This window comes from Aquarana catesbeiana, linkage group LG09 (assembly GCF_042186555.1).
Source record: "Aquarana catesbeiana isolate 2022-GZ linkage group LG09, ASM4218655v1, whole genome shotgun sequence".
Classification (NCBI taxonomy): Eukaryota; Metazoa; Chordata; class Amphibia; order Anura; family Ranidae; genus Aquarana; species Aquarana catesbeiana.
The window spans coordinates 230629166-230654483 of record NC_133332.1 but is presented as its reverse complement, the minus strand read 5'-3'; the positions used below and the strand labels follow the sequence as shown (position 1 = coordinate 230654483).

The 25318-nt window shown below is 43.2% G+C and overlaps 1 protein-coding gene across 1 annotated transcript in view; it reads left to right on the top strand.

The window, feature by feature from the left end:
* Positions 1 to 25318, top strand: part of LOC141108365 (histo-blood group ABO system transferase-like) — a 150440-nt gene that overhangs the window by 5001 nt on the left and 120121 nt on the right. Inside the window, exon 2 of the mRNA XM_073599924.1 lies at positions 8922 to 8984. The gene's annotated coding sequence lies outside the window, so the exon portion shown is untranslated. The remainder of the gene's footprint in view (positions 1 to 8921; positions 8985 to 25318) is intronic.

Sequence of the window (25318 nt, the reverse complement as noted above, 5' to 3'; positions counted from 1 at the left end):
GAACCTCTCCTTGCAACAATCAGAAATAACCCTGACATCGAGGGATTTAAGGTGGGAGAAGAAGAGCACAAATTGGCAGCATTCATGGACGACGTGCTCTTTTATATAAGTAACCCCGGAAATACAATGCCAAGATTGGTTAAAATATTAGAACAATATGGCGAAATAACAAATTTTAAGATTAATATGGGGAAATCTGAAATTTTGAAGATAAATGTGAGTAAAGTAGAGGAGGAAAAACTGAAGAGAGATTTCCAATTCCGCTGGAAAAAAGAGATCAAATACCTGGGAATAAGGCTCGCGAACTCTCCGGAAAAGATATATAGGAAAAACTATATCCCTCTCTTGGATGAAATAAAGAGGGAAGGGAAAAAGCTCCAGACAAAACCTCTTTCATGGATGGGACGTATCAACGCCATAAAAATGATCCTTCTTCCAAAGATCACGTACAAATTCCAAATGTTACCTATCAAACTGCCACAGGAATACATTAGAAAGTTGAAATCAATAATATCTAATATAATATGGAAAAATAAAAAATCAAGAATATCTTTTAAGACCTTAAAACAAGATAAAGATAAAGGGGGTCAGGCGGTCCCGGATATCCTAAAATACTATAAAGCAATAATTTTATCAAGAGCAATAGAATGGGCTAGGGATAACCAAGAAAAAAGATGGGTGAACATAGAAAAATTTTATAGTAAAACATGTCTAGGATCTATTATTTGGAATCCTCCGAACCACAGAATGGTAGATGAGAATACGCACTGTTTGACAAAAATAGTTTTAAAGATATGGGATGTAGTATATAAGCAATTAGATAAGGTTTATAATTCTCCCCTGATAGAATTAAAGGAGAATGAATATTTTGCACCAGGGAAAATAAATATAGGTGGGAATTGGATAAAAAAAGATAAAGTACAACTTAGAGAAATACTCAAAAAAGGGAAAATTGTCACAATTATAGAGTTGAAACAAAACACTGACACATGGGTGATAGATAAATGGAGGTACATGCAATTAGACCGCTTCGTGAAAAATCTACCTCAACCAATAAGATCAGGAGAAAATTTGACAGCTTTAGAAAAATTATGTACTTCGGAAAAAACAAAAAATACTATATCTAAGCTATATAAATTACTATTGAAAGAAGAAGAAGCAGAGGTACCCGCATTCATCAAAAAATGGGAAAAAGAATTGGGAACACAAAAAAATATAAGCACGATTAGAAAAATGTTAACCTTGGCCCATAGCTCAGCGGCAGATATAAAAATGGCCGAGATGAATTATAAATGTATGGAGAGGTGGTATGCAACGCCAGATAAGATAAGTAAATTCCAACATGGGAAACCGGCAGACTGCTGGCGGGGCTGTGGAGGGGTGGGTAATATGGCTCACTTATGGTGGAACTGCCCGATAATCAAAAAATTTTGGAAAAAAATCTTGGTCTTGATTAAGGAGATTACAAAAACAGAGGTGAAAGAAGATCCGTGGATGGTCCTCTTCCACGGCATAGAAGGGAATGTGAAACAATATAGAACATCCACATCTACTAAACGCACCAAAAAGATTAATCCCTAAAAATTGGTGGGGAAAAGAAAGCCCTGAGATGTGGGACTGGATAAATGCCGTGGAGGGGACCTATAACATGGAGCAGTTTTATTATAACAAAGAGGAAAAGATAGAAGTAGACAAATGGAAATGTTGGAAGGAGTTTAAAAAAACATGGCGCTATGCAGAAAAAAATGAGGATTTAAACTAGCTACCAAGTAGATCATAGGCATTGCACAAGGGTTGGGGAGGGAGGGAGAAGGGAGGGAGGGGGGTTTATATATATATATATATATATATATATATATATATATATATATATATATATATATATATATATATATATATATATATATATATATATATATATATGGTTTTTGATACAGATATGTAAAACAGAGAGATTTATAAATAAAGATAAAATTTCAGATAGCAAAAGAAGAAGGCGAACTAAGGGCTGAGCCTTGTTAGGCGGTGTCAGTTTTTAGGCTAGGTTCACACTGCTGTAGTGCGAATTTAGCGCGATTTTGATCCGATTGCGTTGCAAATTTGCAGTGCGAATTCTTTGTGTGTTCTTGCGATTCTACTGCAAATTTTGCAATCTATGGAGCTGAATTCGCATTGCACACGGATCAAACTCGGACAGGACCCTTTTTTTACGCAGGTTAAATTCGCAACGCATTGATGTGAACAGCACTCATGGAAAACAATGTTATTAAAATGACTTGCGAATTTGAGCGATCGCAGCGGCTCAAATTCGCAATAAAATTCGCAGCAGTGTGAACCTAGCCTCATATTATTATTTCTTTGTAAACCCCTGTTGTTTCCCTTTGTTGAAAACGAAATATACGCCACAGTGATGAAGAGATGAGAAGAGACACATATGAGCGAGTAAGCTGAATTAGTCTCTCTAGGAACTTTCTGAGGTGGCAAAAAAAAAAAAAAAGAAAAAAAAAAAAAAAAAAAACAACTTAAGCCCCGGACCATTTGGCCTGCCAAAGACCAGAGCACTTTTTTAACTGACAATTGCGCGGTTGTGCGACGTGGCTCCCAAACAAAATTGACATCCTTTTTTTCCCCACAAATAGAGCTTTCTTTTGGTGGTATTTGATCACCTCTGCGTTTTTTTTTTTTGCGCTATAAACAAAAAAATAGTGACAATTTTGAAAAAAAAACGCATTTTTTTTTTACTTCTTGCTATAATAAATATCCCCAAAAAATATATAAAAAAAAATGTTTTCCTCATTTTAGGTTAATACTTATTCTTCTACATATTTTTGGTAAAAAAATCACAATAAGCATTTATTGATTGGTTTGCGCAAAAGTTATAGCGTCTACAAAATAGGGGATAGTTTTATGGCATTTTTATTTATAATTTTTTTTTTTACTAGTAATGGCGGCGATCAGCGATTTTCATCGTGACTGCGACATTATGGCGGACACATCAGATAATTCTGACACATTTTTGGGACCATTGACATTAATACAGCGATCAATGCTAAAAAAATTGCATTGATTACTGTAAAAATGTCACTGGCAGTGAAGGGGTTAACCACTAGGTGGCGCTGTAGGGGTTAAGTGTGTCCTTGGGAGCGAGGTGGGCTGTATGTGACACGTCACTGATCACCGCTCCCGATGACAGGGAGCCGTGATCAGTGACAGTGTCATTAGGCAGAACGCGGAGATGCTTGTTTACATTAGTATCTCCCCATTCTTCCTCACCGTGAGATGATCGCGGGTATCCCCGCGGACATCGTGTCCACGGGACCCGCGATCGCGGTCATGGAGCTCCCGGCAGGCTGCGCGCGCCAGCAAGCCGCCTCTTAAAGGGCAGCGTACAGGTACATTAATCTGCCTGTACATGCCCTTATGCCGCAGTATATCTGCGTAAGGCGGTTGGAAATGAGATTTCACAAACAAATCTAAGTTATAAATATTTATCTTTTCTTTATCCAATCCAGTAGGAGGTTTCTGCCACTAGTGCATGCTGGGCAAGGATATTAATATTTGTAACAGGCCATGTACTCTTTTGCCACGTACACACGATCAGGATTTTGGTCGGAAAAAGATATGATGGCTTTTCCGACGGGATTCCGCTTAAGCTTGCCTTGCATACACATGGTCACACAAAAGTTTGCTGAACTTTCGACTGCCAAGAACGAGGTGATGTACATCACTACCACGAGCTGAGAAAATGAAGTTCAATGCTTCCGAGCATGCGTCGAATTGTTTCCGAGCATGCGTAGGAATTTTGCGCGTCGGAATTGCTACAGATGATCGCATTTTCGGATAGGAACTTTTTGCAGGCTGTCCGATGGAGCATACACACGGTCGCATTTTCCGACCAAAAAGCTCTCATCGGTCTTTTGCTGGCCGAATTTCCGAACATGTGTACGCGGCATTACTCTTTCCCTGGGCTCTGCTGTTGGACTTCAATGGTCTAGTTTGGGGCCTAATGTGTATTGAAGTGGTCCTGAAGCTGCCCTGCCTGGTCTGGAGGAACTGTGCCTCCCTTGCTAGAGAGAGCTTAGGAAGAAGGCTGGTTTCCCAGAAGAGCCTAGTGATGCACTTGGAGGATGCACTGAAATTTGGGAACGGGCTTACAGTGTTGTCAGTTTTACAGTAGAACTATAGGCATTTTTTTTTGTTTTTCTATTTTGGATAGAGCAAGGGACAATTATAACCCGTCAGATTTTTTATGGCAACCTGTGTCCCATTGCAGAGATTTCCCTTCACTTCCTGTACCATAGCAAAACAGGAAGTGCGGGGAAATCCCTGAAAATTAAGGGAATTCCTTGGGGAGCCTCAGGTCCCCTGAACTAATGTCCCCATTGGAAGATTTCCCCGCTATTACTTTTCAGGGGACAACCCAAAACGTAGTTTTTTTTTTTTTACTTTCACGATAATAGTAAACATGATTAATATAGAGGATGAATCTCCTGAACAGGGGCACAGACCACAATAAAGACTGACAGGCATTCTAAATCCTCTCCACCCTATCCAAAACCAAAAAAAATGTTGCCTTTAGTTATACTTTGAGGCCAGGTTCACACTATTGCGAATTGGATGCGAGTTTTTCCACATCCAATTCGCATAGCAGGAGATTATGACTGGCTCTCAAAGGAGCCAGTTCACATATCTCCGCAGCGGCTCCGGTGCAAATTGCACAGAGGTCCTGTGCATCTTCTGGTCCGTTTCAGGTCTGAATTCAGCACTAAATTTGTGCTGAAATCGGACCTGAAACGGTGAATGCAGAAGCACTGGACTCCTGCTTCGAGCAACCGAGTTTTATAGTGTGAGCCCAACCTAAAGGTTCTGACTAAGCTGGACATTGGTTCTATGTTCTGTGATCTGGAGAATCTGTAAGTGATTTGCAATGGTATCTGGGACCCTTTACCCATCACCTCCTTAACGGTTCTGCAATAAAACTTTAAAAAGACAAGAATGACTGGGGCTTAATATCCTTTTTTCGATCCCCCATTTTAGCCATGGACTCTGCTAATTCATGTCAGAGCCCTCAAAAAAGAACAGTGAGCAGCACAATAGTGCCATTATCATATCTCACTCTAATGCCCTGTACACACGATAGGAATTTCCGACAACAAAATCCATGTTTTTTTTCCGACGGATGTTGGCTCAAACTTGTCTCGCATACACACGGTCACACAAAGTTGGTCGGAAATTCCGAACGTCAAGAACGCGGTGACGTACAACACGTACGACGAGCTGAGAAAAATGAAGTTCAATAGCCAGTGCTGCTCTTCTGCTTGATTCCGAGCATGCGTGGCACTTTGTGCGTCGGAATTGTGTACACATGATCGGAATTTCCGACAACGGATTTTGTTGGAACCAGCTCTCAAATTTTGTGTGATGGAAATTCCTATGGAAAATGTGTGATGGAGCCTACACACGGTCGGAATTTCCGACAACAAGGTCCTATCACACATTTCTTTAGGAAAATCCTATCGTGTGTACGGGGCATAAGTCTCATGAGACTAGTAATCAGAGGCGGCAGTGCCTTAGATCTCATACTGCAGGCATACAGATATGGAGCTGTAGGCACTCCTGTTCCTAGACCCCCGTACTACACAAGTGCACTGCTGTTTTTCAGGAGTGACATACAAAAGGTACATTTTAGAGTATTGCTTGGGAAAAATTTACATTTCTAAATATTCCTTATAACACAGCAAATCTACACTTTTTAAAGTAGAATTCCAGCCTAACACTAATGTAGCGGTACCCCTGTAGGGGCTGCTAAGAATTGTGGTCTGTCTGTCACCCAGCCCAGCCCTGCATTCACTCTCAGTCACTCTGGGACATAAAGCAGTCAGTGAACTTTGTTGTTTTTTGTTTTATTGAGGGGATTGAACTTGGATGGGGTAAAGGAAGTATGGGATGCCCAATAGAATTGGTAGAACTTGTTTTGGGACGATTATATACACTCCAGTATATACACTCCATTTCCTCCTGCACATCGCTTCCTCTTTAGTGTTCACAACTTTCTCCTCCTGAATATCTCTTCCTCTCTAATGTTCACTTCTTTCTCCTCCTGCACATCACTTGCTGCAAACTGTTACTTCCAGTCACCTCCAGCACATCACTTGGTTCCCAGGAACAGCTAGCACTATTTGTTGGTTGGGCCTGACTCTGACTCAGCCAGGCCTCAGCAAATGCCCTTTGCAGGTTGGTACCATGGGCCCCAATTGTGTAGCAGGAAAAGTCCTTGTTCTAGCCATCCTATCCATGGCTACTGCTCCCAGTAAGCCCTCTTCAGGCTCTGTCAGCCTTCTTGGCTGCAGCTGCCTCTTTCTACTACCCCTTCCACCACAGTCCACACTCCTGGTTCTGCATCCATCTCATACTGCATCTCATACTCCCAGTCTTCTCAGGCATGCCTCCCCAGTACTCCCAACTGTGCCTCACTCACCAGCCCTCCTGCCGGCGACCAGTTGTCCTTTCTGGAGTCTCCTCTCCTCAAGGCCCCGACAGCCTCCACACTTCTCTCAGTCCTGCTTTTCCACCCGACAACTCCTACCCAGCTGGGCTGACCCTGGGCATTTAAGGAGGTCTGCCCCCTGCCAATCCAGGTTGGGGATTGGTCACGGCTCCTCAGAATACCCCAGGCAGCTCCACCTCTCCTATTCTCCTCTCTTTCCAGAATCTTCTGGAAAGACGGAGGTACCAGTGATGCTGCCTGTGAGTCACCAGCTGCTACTCTGAGCCACTCCCAAATCAAAACAAATAGGCCTGGGGACCAGCCAGGCCTGCCTAAATTTACCTAATCCTAACCAAAAATCCTCACTCTAGCACCTACCTACCTAGAGTGCGCTACACTAACTATACTTAAAGAGGAACTGCAGTCTGCTCACATAATTTGTAATAAAAACATCTTTGCCATTCTCAAGCTTCTCTTTTTTTTTACCATTTTTACATATTATTTTATATATACTGTGATTCTGTACTTGCCAAATATGCTGCAGAAATCTCTCTCCATTGAGTTGGCTGCAGCCATTTTATCTGTGGGCAGCTGAAGCTGATGCCCGTTCACTTCCTGGATTTACAAAGACACACAGAGACACATCTCCAGCTCTGCAGCTCTCATTGGCCCTCTTAAGACTCATGGCAAAATTTCACAAGAGTGAGGGAGAAAGCTGTTCATAAGCCCTAGGTCAGTGGTCTCCAAACTGCGTCCCGGGGGCCGGATGTGGCCCTTTGCTTGCTGTTATCCGGCCCTTGGGGCACTATTTCTTTTACTGACACAAGCAATGGAGCACAATTCTCCCCATCTGACACCAAAAAAGGTGCACAAATCCTTCCGATGACGTCAACAATGGGGCACAATTCTGCCTAATGACACCAGCAATGGAGCCAAATGACACCAATGATGGGGCAGAATTCCTCCCAATGGGGCCAATGACACCAATGATGTGGCACAATAACCCCATCTGACACCAACAATGGAGCACAATTCTCCCCATCTGACACCAACAAAGGTGCACAATTCCACCCGATGACCCCAACAATTGGGCACAATTCTTCCTAATGACACCAGCAATGGAGCCAAATGACACCAACGATGGGGCACAATTTCTCCCAATGGGGCCATTGACACCAATGATGTGGCACAATTCCCCTATCTGACACCAACAAAGAAGCATAATTCCTCCCATAGACCCCAACGATGGGGCACAATTTCTCCTAATGACACCAACAATAGGGCACAGTGACACCATCGATGAGGCACAAATCCTCCCAGTGAGACCAACAATGGAGCCCAATGACACCAATGAAGGGGCAGAATTCCTCCCAACAATGGGGCCCAATGACACCAATGATAGGGCACAACTCCTCCCAACCACACCAATGATGGGGCAAAATTTCTCTCACTGACACCAAAGATGGGGAATTGTTTACACCCACTTATACTGGGACATTTTCTACTTCCAATGGCCACAGTCCTGCCCCCCTGAAGTCTGACGGACGGTAAACTGGCCCTTTGTTTAGAAAGTTTGGAGACCCCTGCCCTAGGCTAATGACCAGACAAGAAACAGGAAGTGGTCTGTATAAGGTATTTACTGGCAGAAAAAAATTGTTTTACTATCAAGTTAAAACAACAAGGGCAGAAGATTTAATAGATGGAAAGTTGAAAAAAAATGACTGAAGGTCCGCTTTAAAGTAGTACTAAACCCACAAGCAGACATTTATTATATTGTAGCTTACCTATTCTTAGATATGATGGCCGTATTTGTTTTCTTTTTTTAGGCTTTCTTTCTTCTATTTTCCCCTTGTGATCCAGTCAGTAAGTCTGTCATTTTTCAATTGCAAGCGGTCCTGCAGATGTAGCAGTTAGAGGGTTGAGACAAACCATTTTCCACTGACAGGGGTGCTTACAATGATCAGCTTTTATTTATTTATGTAAAACCTATGGTTTGGTTTCAATTTCTGCTAGTACCTCTAACACTACTAACAGACTGACAATGTTGCTGTTCAAAGGTGAAAAGAAAGTTGTGTATACTTACTATTTTTAGTCTGCTCTGGACCTGTCAAGTGATCCGCAGCTCTGGCTCCCCTGTGTCAGTGCGTCGTGGCTGCAGGGGAGAGGACAACCACTGGCACATTAGAGTCCATGGCTGATGTCACAGCTTCTAGAATTTTCCTCCTCACTAACACAGGGGATCACATGACCAGACTAAAAATCGGTATACACATCTTCATACACAAATTATGCAGGATAGGAGGCAGGAACACTTTTAACACTAGTTAGTGTTAGGCTGGATTTCTTCTTTAATTTCACTTTTTCAGGTCCACTTTAATATGGTGGGGGTTGGACTTTGTCAGTAGGTAACAATGTATCTGCATTCTCTACACAGATCCAGTAATGTGAACGATGATGTCTCACCGCTGGACCTATTAACTGACTTGGCTATTGGAAGGTAAGGTTTAATGGACTGGGATATAACTAAAATCTTGTCACACATACATCTTTGTTTCTTCTTAATAGATGATGTGATGTGGCATTGTAACCCTCTTTTGGGGGGGGGTTATGATAAATGAGCTTCTCCAAAAACGGTTTGTGCCAGACCTGGAGGTAAGTTGGCATTACCTCCACCCTGTGAACAGAGGGTATTCCCTTCCTGGGAAAGTAACCAGTAATTGAATCAAAGTAGTTGGAACCAGGGGAACTACTGCAACCAGCATATAAAATTAACATTAACCATAAGTATATAGACATACACCAGCATTGAGATAATGTGAACTTTATATAAGATTGATCATAGTACATACATCCAATGTACAAACAGGTAATATCAGCAAAGGGTCCAACAAGGGTCCTGGTGGAGAATACCCAGGTATACAGTTATTAATAAAAATAACTCCAGATAAATGTTGATGTTACGTATCTTGGTTGAAGACCGAGCTAACGAGAGGGATCTCCTTGCGGCGCTGGTCCAAGCACTCCTGAAGGTGGTGACAGAAGTAGAATACTCAAAGAAACACAGGTGCAGGTAGCTTGGTAGCAGTTGTCTTCCAGAGTTAAGACGTCATCGGGGTGATCCAGGGTCATACATGGTCAGGTAGCAGGCTGAGGTCAGTACCAGGGAAGCAGGCAGAGCGAGGTCCAGTAGCAGGCCAAGGTCAGCACCATTGAAATAGGCAGAGAGCAGTCAGAGGCAAGCTGAGGTCAGTATCCAAAATTCACAGAAGCAAGGGAGGGGAGAAAACAGCTCAGACCTCTGGTGTAGTAAAATGATCAAAAGGCTTTATTAAAAACAACATATTATATACTCACAAAATAAAATGTGAAAGAGCGCATATAGTCCATGAGAAAAAGCCCACTTAACACACAAAACAGTCACAAGGAAAGGATGGAAGAGCAGCCACAGTGTCCGAATCACTGTGTGGCTAGCTCACAGGTGAAGAGCTGGGCTGGATGCCAGAAGTCTCTGCTGCCCCTGCTCAACTCAATCAATCCCAAGGACAGCTCTCAGTAGACGGTGGTCTGTAAAAGTGGGGTCACAGAATGCTTTTCAAGTTCTCCTCTTTATCAGCTAATCCCCACAGGTTACATAGCTCTGCCCTAGCCCTATGAATTACATAATGTCATATCACTTTATCAGGGGCTTTGAAGTGGGTAGCATCTTGTGCATTTCATCAGCCTTTCTGTTTACTGTCACCTAGGTTACCTGGGCGCATCATAAGCCTACCTGTTGACTGGTATACATACTGTACATCTGCCCTATAATATTTATTAAAAACTAAAATATTATCCCATATTTTCATTCCATCTAATGGCTTCTCAGAAGGGCAAAAAGGCAGTCTTACAGAATAAAGATGATTTGCACCACTTTGTGGAAACATTGGATTTACCACCGATTGATTTTCCAGATTGGAGAATGAGCAATTTTATGCCACATATACAACCCCCAGAACGCTGGCAGCAGGTTCCAATGAGATCTAGACGCAGGAATCAGACCAATGGAAAAGATTAAAGTCTGACTTCTTTAGGATTTACGTAAAGGAGGGGTGATTCAATATAGTCCTTACTTTATAAATAGGTGGCGGTTTTAAGCATGCATTTATATTTAGCCGCAAGAATTGAAAAATTGTTTTAATTTTTTTTTCCCTCCGGGGGGAGTAAGAGATGCTCTATATATGAGCTTGGTTGATTTTTTTCAAATAGGTCAGTCTCAGTATAGGGGGCTTTGTATTCTGCGAGATTGCAGATTGGTGGGGGGGCTCCAGGTATGGGCTGTATGCCCCTTCCCAGATTCGTCTAACCCTTAGTTGGTTAATCCTATATGGTAGGATATTTTGTTATTTTTTTCTTCTTCTTTTTCCTTTTTTCAAAATGTTGTTTTAGCTATATGTTTTTTTCTACTTTTGGTTTTTTTTTTTGTTTTAAGGTGCATTTGAAGGGGATTTTCCGGCTCAAGGTGGGCCATGGTATGGTATGGGGGTTGTTTCTTTCTTGTCTGTTGAAGGGAATGGCACTAAGCAATTTACATTTACTTAATGAGTAATACATTAAAAATTGTGTCATAAATTGTGAGAGGTCTTCACCTTTTAAAAGGGGTCGTCTCTGGCAGGAACTACGTAGTTTAGCTGCAGATGTTATTTTCTTGCAGAAGACACACTTCGTCTACCCCATGCATGCCTTTGGTTTTTTATATCAGTGGTTTCATGCACCATCCCCTATTTTGAGGGCTAGGGGAGTAACAATAGCTTTTCGGAGAACGTGCCCCCTATCTCTCATGTCTTTACAAATTAACTGAGACGGTCGCTATCTTTTTATCAAAGGGAGGCTGCAAGGCCACTGTTAGACTTCCGCCTCTATTTATGCTCCTAATACATGCACAATCAGTTTCCTCTCTAATGCCGCATACGCACAATCGCACATTCCGACAACAAAATCCATGGATTTTTTCCGAAGCATGTTGGCTCAAACTTGTCTTGTATACACACGGTCACACAACGTTGGTCGGAAATTGCGAACATCAAAAACGCGGTGACATACAACATGTACGACGGCACTGGAAAAGGAAAGTTCAATACCTAGTGCGCCACCCTTTGGGCTCCTTCTGCTAATCTTGTGTTAGTAGAAGTTTGGTGAGAGACGATTCGCGCTTTTCAGCCTCGTGCTTTTCAGATCGTTATTACTGCTCTTCAGTTTGTGCTTGTGGGTTCGTATCTGTTCTTCAGTGCATGTAGTCAGTTTGCATTTGTTTGTCAGTGCGTATTATTATTATTATTATAGTACGTATTTAATTCTCAGTGCGTTCTTGTAAACTCGTTTCTGATTTTCAGGCCTTTCTGTTTTTCAGTGCGTTCTGTTAGTTCGTTCTGACCAGCCGACCGTTTTGAAGCAATGTTACGTACTCGTCGTAGAGTTCGTGCTGTGCTGGGGCTTGGTGTTGGGGTTCTTGCTTTGAACCAAGCCCAGTCCATGAAGAGGGTGGGGAGGAGTTCATGGATGGAGAATTGGTTGCTCCAGCGTGACCAATTCTCTCACATGCCTTTGTTGTTGGAGATCCAGGAGAATAATCCTAATGATTTCAGGAATTATCTCCGGATGACGGACCCCCTTTTTCACCATTTGTTGGCTTTGCTGTCCCCTATTAGCAGGCAGGACACCTGCATGCAGCAAGCCATCACTCCTGAACAGAGGCTAGTCGCCACGTTGTGGTACTTGGTGACAGGGAGAAGTCTGCAGGACATCAAGATTTTGACAGGCATCTCCCCCCAGGCTCTGGGGATCATCATTCCAGAGACCTGTTCTGCCATCATTCAGGTCCTGCAGAAGGACTATATTAAGGTAAGATTTCTCCTTTAACATCACATTATATGTATTTAATGTTTGCTAATGTATTGTATTTCTTTCATTATTCCCTAATTACCATGATTGTAATATGCTGTGAATGTCCTCTTTGTCCTCATGCATGCCGGAAGCTTTTAAACTTCCTTTTTTGTCCTTCATGTATATTTGCCTTCACTAACCTCCCTAGCATGCTATCCTGGGCCCATACACATCTAGCCTAGTCACTTAACAATGTATTTTGTCAGCTCCATAGTACTGCTTTACCCTAAACACCCTCTAAAATCTGTACAAATGTTATTTGTGTGCTTAAATTCAGGCAGAGTGCCAGAGGCTTTTTTTGGGGGTCCCAAAATCATTTTGAACCCCCCTCCCCCCAACCCCTAAGTCAACCGATACCAATCCTCTATCTGCTGACTTTGCCAAACAATACACACTATACCTACCTCTTTTGTGGTCGTATTTATTGATGAATTCACCAATGCATGTAGTGAAAGAGCCTGCCTGAATACTTTCAAATGGTACTGTATAAAGTTTTGTTCTCCTATTATCTTGATAGGTAATTGCATAATGTAAAAATGTGCTTCAATTTGTACAGTGTGTATTTTTATTTTTGTATTATGACACTCCTTACCTGTCCAGTGGGCTGCCAATAGTGTAAGTAAGGAGGGGCTGGCCAAATTAATACACATTATGTATGCATTCAGCTCTCAATGAAGTGGAGAGGGTTACCTGTCCAAAACATCTCCCCCCCCCTAAAATTTTTACAATGGGCCATCAGAGGGGGTGAGGCATCTGATAAGTGGACCTTCTCTTTTTGTCTTTAAATACTCCTTCAAATAAATATTAATCCTGATTTTGGACAAGAATGTTTGTGTCTAATCTGCTTGCAATGTTTATGTGCAAAATTACATTTTTTTTTCTTGTTTCACTCCACAGTTTCCTTCAACACCACAGTAATGGCAGACTGTGGTATCCCAGTTTGCCCAGCGGTGGGACTTTCCCAACTGCAGAGGGGCAATAGATGGGAAACACGTCCACATCGTCCCACCCCCCAACTCGGGGTCATACTATTATAACTATAAGGGGTTTAATAGTATTGTGATGGCAGTGGTGTTGGTGACATATGAGTTCCTGTATGTGGACGTGGGGAAGAATGGCCGGATATCGGATGGTGGAGTCATCGTCCAGACCGAATTTTACAGATGGCTCCAGAATGGTGGCTTGGGATTGCCACCTGCTGAAGAGAACGTGGAAGGACTCCAGTTCGTCTTTGTCACTGATGAAGCATTTGGTCTGAGTGAACACCTGATGTTCCCCATGAGGACCCTCACCCCGGAGCAGAGGGTTTTTAATTACCGGCTAGCCAGAGCCAGAAGAGTGGTGGAAAATGCCTTTGGAATAATGGCCATCCGGTTCCGCCTATTCCTTACTGCAATAAACATGGCGGAATAAAAAGTCAATCATATTATTATGGCATGCTGTATATTGCATAACTTTTTAAGAAAAAATGCATCGAACTACGTGGCCTCAGTTTATTTCCGGACATCAGCTTATTACCAGATACAACAACCCTGACGGCTCTGGAAGCTGGCAGTCGTGGCTTGCCCCCCCCCCCAAAGCGCCCGTGAAGGTTATACAATGTATCTAGAGTACTTTGCGGGTAGGGGGGCCATTGATATGCCACAAAATGTTTAATAAACGTGAAAAATAAATGTTTTATTCAAACGTAAATAATATTTACTTTGATTTTTACTGCTTGTGTTTTTTTTAGCTGGCTCCTAGGTTATCCAATGGGCTTTTCTTTTTTTACCTTTTTGTTCAATATTGCAAACGCAATTTTTTGGATACATGAGGTGACAATCTCTTCTTCAGTGAACTATTATGTTGTGGGTCTGCTATGCACACACCTTGTTTTTGTTGTTAATGTATATAATGCATTACTGATAAAAATATTCATCATTTTCAGCACCATAACTGAAATTTGTGGAGTCAGGAAAAATGGTGTGATTGTGGCAAATTATAAAGCACTGTGGGTGTTATTTAATAAAGGAAATTCCACTTTGCACTCTAAGTGCACTGCAAAAGTGCACTTGAAATTGCACTGAAACTGCACTTGTAGTGCAAAGTGGATTTGCCTTTAGTAAATAACCCCCATTGCCACTGTAAACACCAACTTACTACAAAAATTGCTATTGAACATTGAAAGAAGAAGTCACACATTGTTAAGTATAAAACATTTTACTCAAAGCACATTCACATATGCTTTAGAAAAGGGTTTTTGAACAAACCAACATCTTTGTTGTATAACATTTTTTTTGTCACATTAGAAATAGCCTTTTTTTGGTTAAACAGGCATGTTTGAAAACATAACATACACAACTCAGGAACTTACAAAGTTCAAGTGAAGGCAATATCAGACATTAGTATGTCCAAACTGTGTTGATCTTGCCTTCATCAGAAAGGGTGATGTCACCCCTGTGAAAGCCAAATTTTGAAGATGCACACAAATTGTGATTAAAACTGGGGACTTCCCTCCTGATCCCATGCCCATGTCAACATGTTCTAGCTCCCATCATGGGGGAACACTGGACGTGTTTTGGGGGTGCAACCCCTTCCTTTCAGCTACTTGAGGAAGGGGTTGCACCCACAAAATATGTACTTTGATATCCCATGATGGCAGATAGCACATGTTGACACACCGTGTGCATCTTAAAAATTTGGCTTTTAAAATACTTTAAAACTTGTTTTTAAAAGCAAAAATACATGAGAAAACTGTACAATTTTTGTGTGTTTTATATTCTGCCTAAAACATCAATGATGTTCTTCATTTTTTGTTGAACATCATAGATGTTTTCCTTTGTATTTTTTTAATCACGATTGCATCCCATTATCTCCCCGATGAGGATCTGGGCACTTTCACTTGTGAAATGAGATTCTTCTTCCACAACATCCACATAACCTAAAATAAAAGAAACACACCATGTATTATAAATATGCAGGCATACGTCTATTACCTGAAGTTGTGGTCTCAGACACTCACCTGTTGTGGCGACTATTTCAAACACATCATGAACCTCTCCTTCCTCCACATCTTCTGCATGTGGTTTTGGGATTTCCCCTTCTTTAGGAGGTGTGGGGGGGGGGGGGGGTCCCTGGTGTCCTCTGATGTCCCAAGTCTTTTCTCCCCTATGTGAATAAAAAAAAGATATACTTAGCACACAGATATTTGAGGCCAGAAATAGTAATATGAAACATTGCTTGGAAGTGTTGTACAGTTGTTTGTTTTGGCAGATTTCCAAGCTGAAGAAATTTTTATTCCCTTTCTAAAGCTGGAATACTTTCCTTTTTTGTACAATTTTCACACATGGAGACACACCTAGTAGCCACTGGAGCACCTGTGTGGGACACCCTAAAAAGTTTGTTCTGGTGTCCCACACTAGTGCTCCTGCGTCCAGATGTGTAAACAGCTGCTGAGTGTCCAGGGTTCCTTGAGATAAGGAGCTGCAGCAGATGACGTTTATATACCCAGGCTTTGGTACTATGACAGACTGTATTTTCTGTCAGACCAGAGTGAACCCAGGCCAGCACTCTCCAGTCTTCCTTCCCCACCAGCTGAGGCCAAGGACCAACCTGGGCCTTACAGGCAGCAACATGTGGAGGAGCCCAGCTTGAGTCAGGTATAGCATTCTTAAAAATATTTCTGGTTGTCAAATTGATGATGTTAAATAGATGTTATTTTTGATCACTAATTTATGATTTCACAAAGTGTTTTACATATCATTAGACAGTAGTAGACAAAAATGATTGTGACAAGAATGAAAAATGCTGGGGTCAGAATGATAGTCGTTTCTATTTATTAACATTCAATTTGCAACAGTCATGAGCTGAAAATTGTGTGTGATTGCTGAACAAAAAAATTAAACTATGTCCCTTTTTCATACACAGGAAAGCCTCAGCCAGGCAGTGGAAAGTGGCAGCCAGGAGGTGGCCGGGCCCAGGTCCCTCCCCTCCGCATTCCAACAAAAAGTCCCAGGAAGAGGATTAACTTGGAGGAGGCTGCAATTGGCCTATTTCGGAAGGCTACTGCGGCCCTCAGAACCCCCCCCACAATAATCAAGACGAATATGCCTACATGGCAGCCTGCAAAATGCAGGAAATGGAGGAGGGCCAACGCCTCTTATGTGAGTATCTGATCTTACAAGCCCTAAATAAGGGGTTGGGGGGCGAACACACAAACCAAAGCCACGTTTGGCCATGGTCCTCCTTCTCCTCCTTCACCTCCACCTCCTTCTCCTCCTCCATCTTCTGCCACAACTACAACACCAGAGCCACAGCCTGAAAGGAAGCCTGGAAGGAAGTGTGTAAGGAAGACCAGAGAGTGATGGCCTGGGTTCAGTCTGGTCTGACAAAAGATGCAGCCTGGGGACATATATGTCATCTGCTGCTGTTCCTGACCTCTTGTAGTCCTGGACCAGATTGTGCTCACTATTATAAGGACTCCTCAGGCCACCAATTTTGACTGTAAAATAATTGATGTGTGCCCTGGGGTACAAAGGCTTCGCCAATTTCACCAGTTTCTCCAGCTTTGCCTTCCTCTTTATTTTGTTATGACCCAGAATAAATGGATATTTTTTTTTCTGAAATACTTGCCTATGTGTTTTACTTCAAAAAGGACAGTTTGTTTGTGAGTAGGCAGGTACATTTCAAAAATACATCTAATTAACAAGGGACACCAACACGAACCTCCTTGAGGTTAAAAAATACAAGATAACAATGGTGTTGTGGTAACCTGACACACAAAACGAGAAAAAATATTATGGAGATCACTATAAAAAAAAAAAAAAAAATATATATATATATATATATATATATATATATATATATATATATATATATATATTTATGGTCGGAGCCCTATGTCCGATATGGACATAGATAACACTTATAGTAAAGATAAGACTTACCATCGGAAATAGACCTAAAAGTGTGGACTTACCATATGAAATGGACCTGAAAGTGTGCCTTGGTCTAATGGCCGGTATGCCAAAATAAGGGGGCATACCCTGGTTTAAGAAATGATTATTCTGTAAGAGAAATGAATGAAATGAATAGTTGAGAAATGCTATGAAATGGGGATGGGAGGGTGGGTATCGCGCACAGGAAACCGACAAGCACCACAGGTGAGCGGGCTGCTTAAATACCCCCCGGGCTCCTCCCATAAATTCAGGCCACCATACTGGCCTTCCTACTTATGGTCGGAGCCCTATGTCCGATATGGACATAGATAACACTTATAGTAAAGATAAGACTTACCATCGGAAATAGACCTAAAAGTGTGGACTTACCATATGAAATGGACCTGAAAGTGTGCCTTGGTCTAATGGCCGGTATGCCAAAATAAGGGGGCAAAAACATTCAGGTAGGGTTATAATTTTATTGGTTTTCAGTTATTTATTGAGCCAATTTGGAGAATGCCTGTGCCATCTCTGTTTGTGGATTGGGGATGTACCGGGCGAAGCAGGCTGATTTCCACCTGCCTAGTCTTTTGATGATGTGATCTGGCACCCCGTGGCGGGACGCCGCGGAGGCTGCTCCGATGCGGAAAGAGTGTCCGGAATACTGACTAGGGTTAAGGTGAAGATTGCGGAGAAGTATCCTTATGTGACTCACAAACTGAGAGGCGTTTAAGGGTTTGACTGGGAATGGTAGAAGGGGACTGCTGTCTGGTTGCTCAGGCAGGAGAGATAGGAGTCGGTTGAGTACAGCGACTGGACACCAGCTGTTGTTGGTTCTGTAGAGGTGGATGTTCACTCCCGAGCCCGTTTGCTGGGTTTTAGAGACCTCGAGGTGCAGGATAAAGTGGTCTTGGTGTCGAAGCAAGTGTCGTCTGCATAGTACTTGGTCTGTGGGTTTGTTAGAGGTGAATTCGCCAGGCCGCAAGAACCCATAGTAAGCTAAATATATGGCTGCTTGTAAGACCGTGCTGGGGAGCAGACCGAATGGCGATGTAGCCAAAATATTTGACATGTCCCTAAAGATGGGCCCTGTAATGGGCAAGCGCTTAGTGCTGATGACTGGTTGTTGTTTCTGTATTCCCCTTAGGATGGCTCGTATAGTGTGAGATGAGAACAGTGACGATTTCGTCGGGTCTTTAAGTGCCATGAAATGTTGAATGCCGGCTAGGTATAACCGGATGGTGTTGTAGGATAAGGCCAGCTGCGTGTGGCAGTGTGCCGTGAAGGCCAGTACCTGTTTGATATCTGTTGGTTCTTTGCGGCAGGACGTGAGGAATTTATTAAAAGCCTTCCAAGCTGTCTGGTAGGCTTTGAGTGTGTTGTGGGAGAGGGAATTATTTATGAGTTGCGTAGCTCCGTGTAGATGTTGAACTAGTCCAGGGTCAGTTGTGACCAGACGGGGATAGGGGCCGACATTGGATCGGCATCGGGAACCTGTTTGAAAAAGGAGGGATAATTGAAACGTGATAGTGCGTCAGCTGCTGAGTTGTATCTGCCGGGTATAAATTCACAGTGTATGTTGAACTGATGTTGTAAAGACAGTTGTACCAACCTGCGCAGGAAGGACATGACTGCTAGGGACTTGGACCTGCCTCTGTTGATGATGTCTGCCGTGGCTTGGTTGTCGGTGGTGAAGACTACGGTTTGTCCTGTCCAGTGGTGGCCCCAGAGTTGTGCGGCTGCCACTATGGGATAAAGCTCAAAGAGGGCAGATGTTTGGGAAAAGCCGGGTATCGACAGTATCTGTTGAGGCCAGGGTCCTGAAAACCAATGATGGCCAAAAATTGCCGCGAAACCTGTGGAGGCTGCAGCGTCAGTCACCACCTGGGGTGAATGGATCGAAACCATAGGTATAAATAGAGATATGCCGTTCCAGGCGGACAAGAATTCCTCCCACATTGATAGGTCCGCTATAGCTGCGGAGTCTAATTTCAAAATCTGATCAGGGTCTTGAGTTTCTGACAGAAATCTAAGCAGGCGTGATACAAATGTGCGGCCTTGTGGGATAATTCGCATAGCGAAGTTGAGCATACCCAGGAGAGACTGCAACTGTTTTTTGGTACAGCCCTTGGTGTGTGTAAAGTCGTGAAGGACTGCCCTAATGCGTGTTAATTTGTCAGGGGGGAGACTGGCCTGCATTGCGCAGGTATCCAAGCTGACCCCGAGAAAGGTGATGATGTTTGCTGGACCATCGACTTTGTGCTCGGCGATAGGAACATTGAGGTTTCCAAAAATTGCTCTAAGTTTGTCGAGATCTCCTGGGGGCTTGTTGGGCGGTTCTATCAGTAGGAAGTCATCCAGGTAATGGATGACTTCATGGCATTGAGCCTTGTGTAAAAGTATCCAAACGAGGGACTGTGCGAACGTGTCGAAGAGCCACGGGCTACTCTTCGAACCAAAGGTGAGTTTCGTGGCAAAATAATACGCTTCCTTCCATTTGATGCCGTGCCAGCACCAAAGGGATGGGTGGATGGGCAGGAGCTTGAAAGCATCCGAGATGTCGGCTTTGGAGAGCCAGGCACCTGTGCCTGCTTTGATGATCGCTTGTATTGCCATGTCAACGGAGGAATATTTTAGGGAAAACTCTTCGGAGGGGATCAGGGAATTGAGACTGGGTATGTGCGAAGAATGAGGCGCAGACAAGTCGTACACCAAACGCAATTTATTAGAGAATTTGCCCTTGACAAGCCCAATAGGGCTGACTCTCCATGTGCTGAAAGGGGGGCAAGTGAAAGGGCCTATTACGTAGTCTCGATCTACCTCTGCCTGTAAGAGCTGATCTATGGCCTGTTCGTCGATGGCTGCCGAACGAAGATTGGCGAATTCGTGAGTATTGTGGGGCAGTGCAATGAGGCCGGTGTGAAAGCCTACTGTGAAGCCTTGGATAAGGTAGGTGGCCAGGGAAGGGGTGGGGTGTGAAGTGAGATACAGTCCTAACCATAAGATGTTGATTCGGCTTAGTCATGCCCTCTTGTGTTGCTTGACTTCACACAAATTCCTAGGGTGTGCTCTTTGGCATAAAGTGCAGATGTGAAGTAGACGGCATTGGCTGAAGTTGCAGGACCCATAATTGAAGTTGTTACAGATGGCTGCCCCTCCCACGGTTCGGACTGGGCGTCCGAGTTTGTCCACCTGAGGCGTTGGTTCAGGGATCGACTGGCCCTGTACTGTACCTGAGGTAGAGGGGAACTCGAAGGGCCGTCTGATCGCCGTATTGGCGCACCAGGTGGCAGTGTGGGTGGAAGACTGGCAAATTGCACACAGAGGTGAGCGTAAGCCGGCAAAGTGGCGGCAGAAGAGCTCTGTGTCCATGAGACTCCAATCTGTCGTGATCTGGAATTGTGAGAATCTGGCGGCGGCCTTGGCTGAGAAGGAACGATGATAATCGTAGAAGGCGAAACCTCCATACTTGTGGCCCAAGTCTACCACAGTATGGAGGTATAAGTCCAGCTCTTCCCGCCTGCTAGGGGTGGCTGAGCACAAGACATCTCTGAGCATGCCAAAGGCCAGGGTAAATTCAGGGACTGATAGCTTGCGGTTCAGCCTGGGGTCTTTGGCTTTAAGGACCACCGATATGTCGCCCCAGGAGTAGGCCTTATTTTCTGCCAAATCATGCACGGAGATAAGGAGAGAGGCCAGGTTGACGTCCTTGCCGTCCAAAATGTCCTTCCTGATACTGGTTGGGACCAGGTGGGAGGGGTAGACAATGGCGCTTGAGCCTGAGGTACCTGTAGGAAGAGGTGTCAAGGTCTGAGTTGCAGTTGGGTCGGGGACAGCCGTGGCCGGTCGGGCCTCCAGAAGTGCCACCCTGGCTTGGACGTCTGCAACTGAGGTGGATAGAGATGACACCATCGTGTGTAATTGTGAGATGGCCGATGATATGGACTGGAGGGATGCCTGTTGGGTACTGGGTCCTGCTGCTGGTGGGGGGAAGAGGAGTTTGAAGAGCTCGCCTTTCCTCGCTGTGGCGGGGAAGGGGACACCTCTGCGTCTGAGCTCTGCCGTCAGTTTGGGGATAGTCCATCCCCTGAGGGATTGCACGCTGCCGCTTTCTGAGACCGGAGTAGGTGATAGAGGGGCCGTGAAGTCTTCACTGCCGGCCTGGGACATGGTTGCTCTGGTGAGGATCTCTCGAGCTTTATTTCCTGGTTGACTGTAACCTATTGGGGGTGAGATGAATTTCAAGTTTTTCTTTGATCCGCTGAGTCATACTTACCCGACTTATTCTCCCTTTTTTTTTTTTTTTTTTTACCTGGGGGGATATCGTCCAACCTGGTGCAGGGTGGACCTACTGAACTTTGACTGACCTGAGGAAGATGAAAGGTGACAATTCGTGAAGGGATTGCTAAGTAACTTGAAGCCATGATTTGTATGGTGCTTGCAATTTTGTGACAATGAAATGATTCGAAATGTTTTGCCTTGATTGTGAAATGAATGAACTGCATGACAGAGGTGCGGCCTGGTCGTGTCACGATTTGTTCGACCGTGGACCGGGCTCTGGAGCGTGTATTGGAATGAGGCAACTGAAAATATTGGTGCTCCTGGGACGAATCGGTGTTTGTTTGATGCATCTGGATTCGAATAGGAGTGCAGTATTAAATGAAATGAGAGAAATGATTGTTTTGACCGAGGCTCGAACTGGTTGTGCCGTGTTAGCGACTGGCAACTAACCGAGCTCTGGTGTAGGTATGAAATGTGATCGGAACCAGTGATGCATGCCGTGACGAATGGTGCGCCTCAGATGCGACTGGTTCCGAAACGGTGATGCGTTGTGGGAGTGAAATGGTAGAAATTGCATGACAGAGATATGGGTCAATCCCCCGATGTCTATGATTTAGCTATGATCCGGACTCTGGAGCATGTATCAGAAATGTGGCCAATCCTGGGCACGCCGAGACGAATCGGTGCATTTTCATGCGACTGAATTCCTGTCGGAACGTGATACGTGGGACTGAAATGATAACCATGACAGAGGTACAAATGACCGATAACGTAACTCTGGAGCATGTATAGAAATGAGGCCAATCCTGGGGCACGCCGGGATGAATCGGTGCATTTTCATGCGACTAAATTCATGTCGGAACGTGATGCATGGAAATGAAATGATAACCATGACAGAGGTACAATTGACTGATAAACGTAACTCTGGAGCATGTATAGAAATGAGGCCAATCCTGGGGCACGCCGAGACGAATCGGTGCATTTTCCATGCGACTGAATTCATGTCGGGACGTGATACATGGAAATGAAATGATAACCATGACAGAGGTACAATTGACTGATAACGTAACTCTGGAGCATGTATAGAAATGAGGCCAATCCTGGGGCACGCCGAGACGAATCGGTGCATTTTTCATGCGACTGAATTCATGTCGGGACGTGATACATGGAAATGAAATGATAACCATGACAGAGGTACAATTGACTGATAAACGTAACTCTGGAGCATGTATAGAAATGAGGCCAATCCTGGGGCACGCCGAGATGAATCGGTGCATTTTTTTTTTTTTTTTTTCATGCGACTGAATTCATGTCGGAACGTGATACGTGGAAATGAAATGATAACCATGGCAGAGGTACAATTGACTGACAATAACGTAACTCTGGTGCATGTATAGAAATGAGGCCGTAATAACTGGGGCACACCGGAACGAATCGGCGCACCTTTGGTGCGACTGGATTCGAATCGGAGCGCGGTAAGTGACTGAAATGAGAAATGATTTGAAATGTCAGAAATGAGTTTAGAAATGTTTCAGAAATGAGAAATGGTTGGTATCGAACTGACTTGATAAATTGCAATTTGCGACTCGCTATGGCTGTCTACCGACGCATATACATATTTTTTTTTTTTTTTTTTGAATACCGACATGCTAGAAATGAAGCGACGTCTGCGTCGTGGTGCTGTCGAAAGGGTAACATATCGAACGTACGAGCGATATACATTGCAGTTTGTGAAATGCGAGTGAAACGAAAATTTGAAATCACGGTTTAGTGACATGATATGAAAACGAAAAGTCCGACGGGACCTTACCTGCGACAGCCAAGCCAGACGCGTGGTACAAAATACGAACGAAAAACGCGAACTTCGAAGGTTTTGAGAACGGAATATCGAATACGGGAACTTGCGAGGCAAGAACTTGCGGACGCTGGTATATCGAATAGTCGGCCTAGTGACGTATATCGCGCACAGGAAACCGACAAGCACCACAGGTGAGCGGGCTGCTTAAATACCCCCCGGGCTCCTCCCATAAATTCAGGCCACCATACTGGCCTTCCTACATATATACAAAAATTAGAAACATAATTATGGAGATCTGACGAAAAAAATAAATAATATGATTCAGGAGATCACGAAAAATAATTAAGAAATCAGTTTGTCAGAACTCTGTGTTAATATGGGCAGCAAAACAACTTCATTATTCGACAGATGTGCTATCTCCATTACGAACGCTAGTTTTACCAGACCGAGTGCTTCTGTTTCGTAATTTATTCTGAGCATGCTTGGCACTTTGTGCATCTAAATTGTGTACACACAATCGGAATTTACGACAACGGATTTTGTTGTCGGATAATTTGAGATACAGATTGTCCGACTGTGTGTACGGGGCATAAGACTTTGGGGAAGTTGTAGAAGTTTAGGGAGGGTTTTTTGGTCTTGGGGGGGATATTTTAATTTGATCTTGGATCCCAGGTTGGATACATCTTCAGGTAAAACTTAGGTCTCCTTTAGAGCTTTAAAGCATGTTTAACAACGTCTACGCTCTCTTCATTGTATAGATAGTTGGCAGATATTACATACTGGAGAGAAAGATTACAGTTATTATTAAAAATAAAAATACATAATACTTACTCTTGTCTTGATTTGCTGTTGGTTTCATCTGAATAGTGTAAGCTCAGTTACTACTGAATCCATTACCATTTCAAAAGAATAGGTACCCCTAGATGGACTTTTGAGGCATTAATATCTAAACAACAAAAGAAGTTTTGAGATGTATTTGAAGTGTTACAAAAATATATTTATTATACAAAACATTTCATTTTAAAAACATGGTCACTTAGGACCAAATATTGATTGGAATGTATACAAATCTGTATGAGAAAACACCACTATAACAGCGCATGATCAGATGTGATCCGTCACCCAATGCGTTTCAATTAAATTCTTTCCTCAGGGGTGTTCTTCAAGAACTCACACGTGCATCTATAATATTGTTAGAAATATACAATGTGAATAAACATAAAATACATATAAATCCATAGAAAGTATCATTTTTGTATAGTGGATGCACTTACATGTTCTGAAATAGTGTCATAGATTAAACATTCCATAATAAAATGCAGAGAAAAAATTATGTTTTATAAAAAGATCTTGATCTCCCCACCGAGGTGAAAGCCTCTAGGTTGGACATATATTGAGAAGTCAAAGATGGCGGGCCTCCCCTCCCTCACAGAGGAAGGCAAACAGGAACACTGAGGCCAGCAGGTGGGAGGTCAGCCTAAATGCAAAAAGATAAGGGTAAATAGTATATGTATGATGTTCCGTGTATATGCCCTATTGTTAGAGTTAAGGTATGAAAAAATATATGAAAAAAATACGCCATGGAGATTAGTACCTAATTAGAGCGTTAATCCAGGGTAGGGATGCTAATATTTACAGAAGTCATATGGGTAACCAATGTCTATGTAGTGAATAAAAATGAACTAAAATCAATATCAGCTTTGATAAATCAATCAGTTGAAGTATAGAAAATAATGAGGGTGGTGAATATACTGAGTAAATCAACATGGCATAGAAAATAGAGCCTCAGATTAGAGTTATACAAATAAATCATTACCTTCAAGGAGATAAGAGAAGCACACAGCGTCCTGACATCCAGCTATTGTGGAGCGGATGCCATACTAAGACTGCTGTGTGCTTATAAATGCTCACTAATTG